At 45.3% G+C, this 10,848-nt stretch overlaps 1 non-coding gene across 1 annotated transcript; it reads right to left on the reverse strand.

The window, feature by feature from the left end:
• Positions 1 to 9,749: 9,749 nt before the first annotated feature.
• On the reverse strand, positions 9,750 to 9,821 carry trnae-cuc (transfer RNA glutamic acid (anticodon CUC)). Its single transcript has one exon. It is a non-coding gene; the product is annotated as a tRNA-Glu (tRNA).
• Between the last annotated feature and the right edge of the window lie 1,027 nt (positions 9,822 to 10,848).

The raw sequence follows: 10,848 nt of genomic DNA on the forward strand, positions 1-10,848 counted from the left end.
TGCACCTTGCAGAAGCACCAGCGGGCACACCAGTGCTCCCAACAATCTGATTCTGCTGGTGAAACTGCTGTGGGTCACTGCGAGGACTGAACCCCTGCACATTCTGACAGTGCTTATAATGGGAGAGCCGGTCGGATTTTTTGTTTTATGCCGTCGTGCTCCCCTACCCTTGCAACTTTGCTTCCAGCGGGCGCTGCTGCTGTTTGAGACCAGGAGCTGTTCTCTTTAGTTTTTTTCTTGTCCAGTTAAATAATTCTTGACTCTGTCTGGGAACGAGCCCCAGTCTGTGAGATATAGCTGAATACTTCAGGGTGTCCATTCCCATTCAGCAGTGACTTAGAAATTAAATTTACGGTTATGTGTCTGTGAACAACTCTTCATCGAAGGATTGTCCAACGGCTTGGCAATCCATTGTTGGAAACTGTTTGCTTGAATTGATAATTTTAAAAATTCTCTCCCTTAATTTACCCCTTAAGTTTCTGTCTATGAGATGGTGGAGGACTTGATCAAAGGGATTAAATCATTGTTATTAACTCGATTATCTTGTTCAAGTTTGCCCGAGTAAATTTGCGGTATTCGTAATTGTTTGTTTTTGTTTAAATTATAATTCTGGTGTGCAAGATCTGTTCATCAAGTGTGGTTCTCTTGATGAAACTGCTGTGGGTCATTCCCAGTACTGAGCCCCTGTGTATTCTGACAGTGTGTGTGAAATGGGAGAGTCAGTGAGCTTTTTTCTTTTATGCCCTTTCCCCGCCCTGCCCCACCGGCAACTGCTTCCATCGGGCGTTGCTGCTTGTTGAGCCCAGGAGCTGTTCTCTCTAGATTCTACTGTCCAGTTGAAGAATTGTTGGCTCTTTCTGGGAATGAGTCCCAGCCTGAAAGAAATAGCTGAATATTTTGGGGTGTCTATTCACATTCAGCAGTGACTTTTAAATTAGATTTACAGTTAGGTGTCTGTGAAACAGTCAGAGTCCAAGGATTGCACAAAGGCTTGGCAATCCATTGTTGGAAACTGTTTGCTTGAATTGGTAAGTTTAAAAATAATTCTTTCTTAATTTGCCGCTTAAGTTTCAGTCTCTGAGATGATGGGGAACTTGATCAAAGGGTTTATATAATTGCTATTAATTAGATTATCTTCTTTAACTTTGCCCAAGAAAATTTGCGATATTTATAATTGTTGGTTTTTGTTTAAATTATAACGTTGATGTGCAAGATCTGTTCTTCATCAAGTCTGGTTCAGAACAGTAGAGAAATTGAGGGACATTGCATGTTTTAATTTCACTGTGTTGTGAATCTGGTGACAGTGACATTCATTTGTATTGGGTTGCTTACCCTTAGTTGTAGTGTCTTCCACCCCAACTATTCACTATGGTAGTGAGTTCCGCAGTCTCACCACACTCTGAAGTTTTTCATGAAATCCTTAGTAGAGAATTGTAAGGGAAAATGTTGACAAGGGCAGAATATAGGGTCTTGACTGCAAAAGGCAGGAAGACATTCGACAATGTAAAACCATGACAACGTTGGGACGAATAAGGAACTTTGACAGCAATGAAGAGGTCACACGTCAGAGTTCAAGATAATGGTCGTGACAAAAAGAAAAGGTACTCTGCAGATATTGGATATTGTAATTGAGCTAGTTTCTAGATGCTGATGTTGGTTGAATACGATAACGTAAGAGATGAAATAACCAATACCATTAATGTAATTTGATGTCGGTAACCATAAAGCAAGTGCATACTATTGATTGATATAGGCCAATTGCGTGCAAGTAGGCCATTCAGCCCATCGAGTCAACATTGACTGACCGTCCCACCCAGACCTAGTTCATTACCCTATCCCTGTAACCCTGCATCTCCCATGGTAAATCTACCCTCAACTGCACGTCCTTTGGACCGTGGGAGGAGGCCAGAGCACCACAGGAACGCAGACACAAGGGGAGAATGTGCAAACTCCACACAGACAGTCGGCCCGAGGGTGGGATCAAACCCAGGTCACTGATGCCGTGAGGCAGCAGTGCTAACCACCGTGCCACCACCACATGCTGCTCTCTAAAGACGTGAATTTCAAAGACTCGACAACACTTGTGAGAAAAACAAAACTCTCCTATCTTAAATGAGAGACTAGTCTCTGGCTAGAATTGAGTTGACATTACATTTGCATTAAGTCCTCTCCAGATGTTATACAGCTACATCGGATCATCTGTTTCTTCTAAACTCAAACTGATACAAGCCCAGCCTGACATCCCCTTGTCCCCGATTATAAGTTGAGTAAATGAGCGACCCTCCACCTCACTGGCATGACAAAGGATGCCCTCAATCCAAGTTGACCTTAACTGTCCAACCTCTTGACCCCCACGCCACAATGTGGTCAGCCGCAACTCAGCCCTGAACGAGAGCAGAGGAACTGAATAGACAGCAGTGAGGTGGACATTGCATTCCCAGAGAATATTGTTCAAGTGTGAAATTTGTTTAACTCACATTCGGATTATTGCAGGGACTATGTTTTTTATCCCAATAACAGTCTAGTTTTGTTGTACATTGTGTGTGTTTTATCTGTGTTTCACTACATGATTTTCTGTTGCTGTCATTCCCATTAGGATGTGTGAATTCAGTACCAGATAATCGTCTCAGTTCTGAGTTTTCCTTGAGGATTGGTATAGAACGGACTAAGTGTCAGTCAGAATGGAAAAAGCTCTACTGTTTATTTAACCCTTTGCTGTCCTTCTCCTGGGACTGTATGAATGGGGAAGTGTAGAGGAAGTTTTACTCTGTATCTCACCCAATGTTGTTTCTGTCTTGGCAGTGTTTGTTGGGGACAGTGTTGAGGTAGCTTCACTTGCAATTGAAGAGTAGAGGAAGCTTTATTGTGATTGTAATCCCATGCTGTCCTTGTCCTGGGAGGTTTAGATGGCATCTATAATTGAAGTGAATACAGACTTGGCTGTGGGAGTGGAGGGTACTTTTAGCTGAGCACACCCATCTTTGAGATTGCTGTACTGATCAAGACAATCTCAGACACCTTCATGCACTTTTCCAACCAACCACAGGGTGGTTAAGGATGGGTATAAATGCTGGCATTGCCAGCGATGCCCACACCCCATGCATGAATAAATACTTTATGTTTAAACGTTTACATTCACGTTCCAAACCCTCTAATGTATGATTACTTACATGGAAAATTCTTGTCTGTTTGTAATTTCATTTTAAAATATAGGAATGTGTCAACCATGTAGAACTATAACAAGAAAAACAAATGGAGAATTTAACAGGGAATGAGCAGGAACAGAATGCTGAGTCAGCCTGACTTCCATGGCTGAGAGAGTTCTCCCAGATGTTGAAGTTACACCAGTACCTTTTACTCTTGCAGCTTCCCCAAAAGTTTGTCCTTGATGTAAGATCATTCAATGACCCGAAGTACGAACTGTTTTTATCTCCATAACTGGTGCCAGACTTGCTGAGTAATTCCAGCCCTTCTGCTCGACCCTTTTATGGGATTTGAGCTTCCCTAAGTCAGTGTAATGAAGAACTGCAGACGATGGAGATCTGAAACACAAAAATGCGTCAAATGCTGGAGAAACTCAATAGGACTGGCAGCACATGTGGAGAGAGAAGCAGAGTTAGCATTTCAAGTGCTGTGACCCTTCTTCACAACTGTTCTGGACTCAAGCCAGGATATTGTCTTTGTTTCTTTCTCTCTCTCTCCACCAGTGTTGCAGACTGGCTGAATTTCTCCAGCAATTTCTGTTATGACACTTTCACAAGGTTGATGTTTGTTATCCATCCCTAAGTGCAAGGTGTCTTGCTTGTGCTAATTCAGAGGGCAGTTTAAGAGTCAACCACATTGCTGTGGGTCTGGAGTCACATGTAAGTCAGACCATGCAAGGATGGCAGTTTCCCTCATGAAAGGACATTGGTGAACATGGGTTTTTAGGACAATTGACGTCAGTGCCATCGATACCATACTGAGACTTACTTTGTGTTCCCCATTTATGATTTGAATTATTCACATCTTACCTCTTGCTGTGGTGGGATTTGAACTCATGTTCCCTGGATTACTCATCCTGTGACGTTATGACGACACTATTGTTCCCCATTCTTTGCTATTTTGTGTTTGCTGTACACATCTTTGTCCTCTGATGTTTGGGAAATTGAACCTGTTCAAAAGATTGCCCTAGACTTGTCCCTTTGACCAAGAATTTGGTCACCTGTCTCATCTGTGCTCCGGTCTTGTGATTTTTAAAGGAATTCTCACAATGTTCATGTGAAGCACTTTGAGATAGTTAACTGTACCACAGGTATTATTTGAATGCAGCATGTGTCCCTATCTTAATATCTGAAAGTACAGGGTCATATTTTAAATGTAGAAGACAAAAATGAGGATGATTTCTTTTCTTTCTGAGGGTTGTGTGTCTTCTTCAAAAGGCAGTGGATTCAAAATCTTCAAGGCAGAGGTAGATAGGTTCTTGATAACCAAGTGGATGAAAGATTGTCGGGGATGTGTTGGAATGTAGAGTTGAGGTTGAATTCAGTTCAGCCATGATCTTATTGAATGTTGCAGCAGGCTCGAAGTGCCCAGTGGCCTACTCCCGCCCATTATATGTTTGTATCAATCAGTATGTGTCTCCCCTTTTATAGCTATGAACTGGGTAATTCGTTTCCAATATTTCCCCTTGTAGACAGTTAATTTCACACCGATGGCCCCCTATTGGGAGCAGGCACATTGTAGCAATTGCAGTACTTCTTGTGTTAATTTTGTTGCTTCTTACTCAGTGTTGCTGAGAATCTTCGAAATAAAAACCAAAACACTTCTATTATTATCGCACGAATAGAAGTGTTGGTTTGGATGTAACATTGTTGAATTAGCCATTCCCATCTCTTCCAGAATTCTGTGTTTAAAGCCTTCAAGTCTGGTTTCTACCCCTGAAACAGTTCTTATCAAGGTCATATTTGACATCCTTTGTAACGGTGACAGGGATGAACATTCCTTCGTCGACCTTCAGACAGCCTTGATCAGGGTTAATGACAGAACTGACCCTCTCCAGCATCACTCTATCCTCTGGGAGGGTCTGCTTTTAGTGTCTTCCGTTCTTATTTGGTTTACCGTAGCTGCTGGTGTTAGCATCTATACTGATGATATCCAACTGTGCCTGAACACCACTTCTCTCCCGACTCCTCTATCATTCATAATTTACCAATAATTTTATCTGAATGCCTGCCCAATTTCAAGCATTGGATAACCATAAACATTCCCTTAGTTAAATATTGTGAAGTGTGAAGCCATTGTTTTAGTCCCCAAGTTCGACCTGAGCCCCCGTCCCCACCCCCCACCCCCACCCCAGTAACTCTGTTGACAGCTTTCATGTCACTTTAAAACTAGGATCGATAGATTCGTGAACAGTCGGGGATGAACAGTTACAGGAAAAAGGCAGGAAAGTGAATGTGGAGAATGCCAGATCACCCAGAATCCTACTGAATGGAGAAGCAGGCTCAAGGGGCTGAATGGCATATTCCTGTTCCTATTTCTTATGGTTCCCGAGCCCTTCCCTCTGATACAGGACACTGACTTCAGTATGTGCCATTACTGAGAGTGCTGATGTTCCCTTGTGTAATATCAACAACTTAGCAGCTGCTAAAACCTCTTGCTCCTTTGTTACCTCTGAACACAAGAAGCCAATGTGTTCAGGGGAGGCGATGGCCGACTTTATTGTCACCAGACTATTCACCCAGGTAATGTTCTAGGGACTTGTGTTCAAAACCTGCCACGGCAGATGGTGGAATCTGAATTCAATATAAATCCGGAATTAAGAGTCTAATGATGACCTCGTTGTGGTTTGTTGTAAAAACCTATCTGGTTTCCTGCTGTCCGAACCTGGTCTGATCTACATGTGATTGAGATCCACTGTCAGCTGGTTGAATCTTCACTGCCCTTTCAATCAAAACCTCCACTATAACTTCCCTACTTTTATACTCCATTTAAAGGTCAATCTCCCTTTTGCCTTCTCTATTAGTCACTGTGCTCCCAGAAGCAGGATTGTGGCTCAGTTTAAAGTAGGTCCTATATCTCTGATTACATCGATACACAAGGCAGTGAAGAAAGGTTTAGGCACAATAACCTTCATCAGTTCGGGAATTGAGTTTAGATATAGTTATGTTGTCGTTATACAGGACGTTGATGAGGCTGCACCTGGAATATTATGATCAGTTTTGGTCCCCTTGGTGTTCTGACTTCTGACTTCTTCAACTCTGGGTTTGTGTTGAACTTGATGGGATACTTTGTCCAACTCAGCATGTTTAAACAGTATCTCTCAGAGGGATTCATCTGAAACTTTTCAGGAGGTGAGCTCAACAAGATTGAACTATTCAAAGTGACTTGGACTCGATTTTAAACTTACATCAGGATCAGTAGTCAGAGACACATACAACATGGAAACAGACCCTTTCGTCCAACTTGTCCATGCTGACCTGATATCCTAAACTAATCTAGTCCCATTTGACAGCACCTGACCCAAATCCTGTGGCAGCTCATTTCATATAAGTACCACCCTCTGCATGAAGAAGTTGTCCCTTTAATATATTTCGCCTCTCACCCTAAACCTATGCCCTCTAGTTCTGGACTCCCCCATCCCAGGGAAAATACCTTGTCTATTAACCTGTCCATGCCACTCATGATTTTGTAACCTCTATTAGGTCACTCCTCTGCCTCTGATGGTCCAGTGAAAACAGTCCCAGCCTATTCAGCCTCTCCCTGTAGCTCAAATCCTCCAACCCCCAGCAACATTCCCGTAAATCATTTCTCACAGAGAAGTCAACGTTTCAATCATGAAGAAGGGTTAATACCCAAACCGCTGACTACTCCACATCCTGGTGCTGCCTGGCTTGCTGCATTCTCCCAACCTCCTGCTTGCCTACTTCGGGTTGCAATATGTAGTGGCTCAGTGTTTTCCACTGCAGGCTTACCGTGCGAGGGACCCAGGTTAGATTCCAGCCTTGGGTGGCTGTCTGTGAGGAGTTTTCATATTCTCCCGGTGTCTGCGTGGGTTTTCTCTGGGTGGTCCTGTTTTCTTCCATCGTCCAAAGATGTTCAGGTCATGTGGATTGGCCATGCTTAACTGCCCATAGAGTTAGGTATGTTAGTCAGCGAGAAATTGGTCTGGATGGGTTACTCTTCGGAGGGTCGCTGTGGACTTGTTGGGACAAATAGCCTGTTTCCACACTGTAGCTAATCTCATCTGCACTACTTTTGTCACTAACGTATTGCTGAGTAGACTCGATGGGCCGAATGGCCTAACTTCTGCTCCGATGGTCTTGCGGTCTTACGTTTCTCTGGATCATTTCATTTGGCAATGTGCAGTCCCTGGCTCAATGAGCAGCAGTTTCCAATGAAAGCAAAGCTCATATGATGGTTGAACTCCTACAGTGTGGAAACAGGTCCTTCAGCCCAACACATCTGCACAGATTCTCCGAAGAGTAAACCACTCAGATCCATTTTCCTACCCTCCATAAATTGCACACAGAGCCCCAAGGGTGGAAGTATTCCTGGGTTCCTGGTGCCATGAGGCAGCAGTGCTAACCCTGAGCCACCATGGGGTTGTAGTTGTGGGGGGTGGGGCAGGCAATTGCAGTCCAGCAGAAAACAAAAACAGCCCACCTACTCTCCCACTGCACCCACTGTCAGAACTGGCAGGAGGTTCAGTCCTGGGGGGTGACTAAAGGCAGCGTTACCGGTGGGATCTGATTGCTGGGAGCACTGGTGCCCCCGCTGGTGCTTCCGCAAGTTGCAGGAAAACATGAACCTCTTCCCACACTCGGGCCAGCTGAAGGGCCTCTCCCGGTGTGGACACACTGGTGCTTCAGCAGGGTGGAGGAATTGCTGAAGGACCTCCCGCACTCAGAGCAGCAAAAAGGCCTCCCCTCTCCACCCCCCCATCCCCCCGGGTGGATCAGCTGGTGCTTCAGCAGTGTGGAGGAGCGGGTAAAGCCCTTCTCACACTCGGGCAGGAGAATGGCATCTCCCCGGTGTGGACGGACTGGTGCCTCAGTAAGACAGAGGAATTGATGAAGGCTTTCCTTCACTTAGGCAACTGAACGGCCTCTCCCCCATGTGGACCCACCAATGGGCCAGCAGGTCGGAGGAAAGTGCAAAGCCCTTCCTGCAATCGGGGCAGAAGAACGGCCTCTCCTCAGTGTGGACACACTGGTGTCTCAGCAGGTGGGAAGAACTGCTGAAGGCCATCTCGCACTTGGGGCTGGAGAACAGCCTTCCCCGGTGTGGACCAACTGGTGCGTCAGCAGGGCAGAGGAATCACCGAAGGCCTTCCCACACTCAGGGCAGCAGAAGGGCCTCTTCATCTCTGTGGACCCATTGGTGCTTCAGAACCCTATCAAATTTCACAATATCCGTCTGATACGAGGGAGACTAGAATTGTACACAATATTCTAAAAGCGGCCTAAAAAGTGTCCTGTACAACCACAACACAACCTTCCAACTCCAATACTCAGTCAGAGGATTGGGAAATCTTTCAAAACCCACAAAAAACAAACAGGAAAGAATGGAGGGTCAAACCGAATTTTTGAGAGTCACCTTTAAAGTATCAATGAGAAATCGGCGGAGGGGGTTTATTGGGGACCCGTTCTCCTTTAATACACTATATACGTATTTCTCTTGTGCTCTTCGTAGTTTCTCTGTGCTGCAGTGTGTAGTGGCTCGTTGAAATAATCTCCTGATGCAGCTTCGTTTGTGGGTGTTGGGATGATTGCTTCTGCAGTTAAGTACTTGGTTTGGGTCTGTTGTTTTTCTGTAGATGCCAGTTTGAAGTTCAGCATTGACTGTTCGCTCCACTGTGACATCAAGGAATGGCACTTTGTTGTTGTTCTCCTCCCCGTCAAACCAGGAGCCCCCCTTAGACCATAGTCTCACTCCTTGGAACACCAATATACAGACTAGTCAAAGGCCTCCACTGAAGGCTAAAACACCTCCACTGAGGACTAAAACCCCAAGTCGAAGATTCACTCCACTCCATTTACTCCATCCAAGAATTCCTGAACACCAAAGACACTGAGATAGAACAGGATGTAATAATGTTGTCCTTTGACATAACAGCCTTGTTCACATCCATTAACATCAACGTGGCCAAAGAAAACTGAAGACACTACTCGAAGAACCAAAGACACAAACACAGCATCAACTTCATCAGCAAAGATAACACTGTCAAGCTCGTGGAACTGTGCCTTACCATCCACTTCATATTCAATAACAAGCCCTACAAACAAATCAACGAAATACGCACGAAACCTCCAGCATCAGGATTCCTAGCAGAAGCAATAATGCAGAGACTCGAACAGACAGCACTTCCAACGATCCAACCCAAACTTTGGGTCCGCTACAGCGATGACACTTTTCTCATCAAAAAATGAAACAAATTAGAGGAAACCTACAACACCATCAACAATCTCCCTACTGGCATAAGATTCACAAAAGAGGAGAACAACAACAAAGTGCCATTTCTTGATGTCACAGTGGAGCGAACAGTCAATGGTAAATTCAAAACAGCGTCTACAGGAAAACAATGCACGCGAACCAAGAACTTAACTACAGAAGTAATCACCCCTACACAATCAAACACATCTGAATCAGGACACTATTTCAGCGAGCCACGACACACTGCTGCACCCAGGAACGACGAAGATCAATAAATAACTGTACAGAGCATTTCCGAAGAACGGGGAGCCCCTCAACCCCCTGAAAACAGTTTCCCTGACCGGGAATCGAACCCGGGCCGCGGCGGTGAGAGCGCCGAATCCTAACCACTAGACCACCAGGGAGATGCAAGCAGAGCCTGATCGCTCTACCAAACATTACTTCCCTGCCCGGAAATCGAATCCGGGCCATGGTCGGTCGAAGGCTTTCACCTGTGCATCCAAGAATGTCATTTCTTGTATCCATTGCTCCTGATGCAGTCTCCTCCACATTGGGGAGACTGGAGACTCCTCGCAGAGTCAAGTCACAGCGCTTGAGGGAACATCTTCAGGACACCGGCACCAATCAACCCCATCGCCCTCTGGCCCAACATTTCAAACCCCCTCCCACTCTGCCGAGGACATGCAGGTCCTGGGCCTCCTCCATCGCCGCTCCCTCCCCACTCGATGCCTGGAGGATGAACGTCTAATCTCCCGCTTGGGGTAAATTCAACCCCAGGCCATCAATGTGGACTTCATCAGTTTCCTCATTTCCCCTCCCCCACCTTACCTCAATTCTAGCCTTCCAGCTCAGCGCTGTCCTCATGATCTGTCCTACCTGCTAATCTCCCTCCCCACCTATCCGCTCCACCCTCCTCTCTGATCTGTTACCTCCATCCCCACCCCCATTCACCTATTGTACTTTTTGCTACCTTCGGCCCAGCACACCTCAGCCCCAATTTATCTCTCCACCCTGGAGGGGTCCTGCCTCTATTCCTGATGAAGTGCTTTTGCCCGAAACGTCGATTTTCCTGCTCCTCGGAAGCTGTCTGACCTGCTGTGCTTTTCTAGCACCACTCTGATCTAAGCTCTGGTTTCCAGCATCTGCAGTCCTCATTTTTGCCGACCCAATAAGCTCAGTGTGCCAATTTCACATCAACAAACTGACAGAAGTAGACACAACGTCTGGAGAAACCCTAGCCACATTGCTTTACAATAAAGACATCTGGGAAATGATGTCCGGAAAACTCAAACCCCTCAGCATCATGGTAGCCCACAAACCTACCAACACAACTTAAACAGCGGCTAATGAACCTGAAATACCCGATACAAACAACCAGAAAACGAATGTAATTTACAAAATACCATACAAGGAAATATATACATGAACTCT

The sequence above is a fragment of the Chiloscyllium punctatum genome, chromosome 36, assembly GCF_047496795.1.
Source record: "Chiloscyllium punctatum isolate Juve2018m chromosome 36, sChiPun1.3, whole genome shotgun sequence".
Taxonomy (NCBI): Eukaryota; Metazoa; Chordata; class Chondrichthyes; order Orectolobiformes; family Hemiscylliidae; genus Chiloscyllium; species Chiloscyllium punctatum.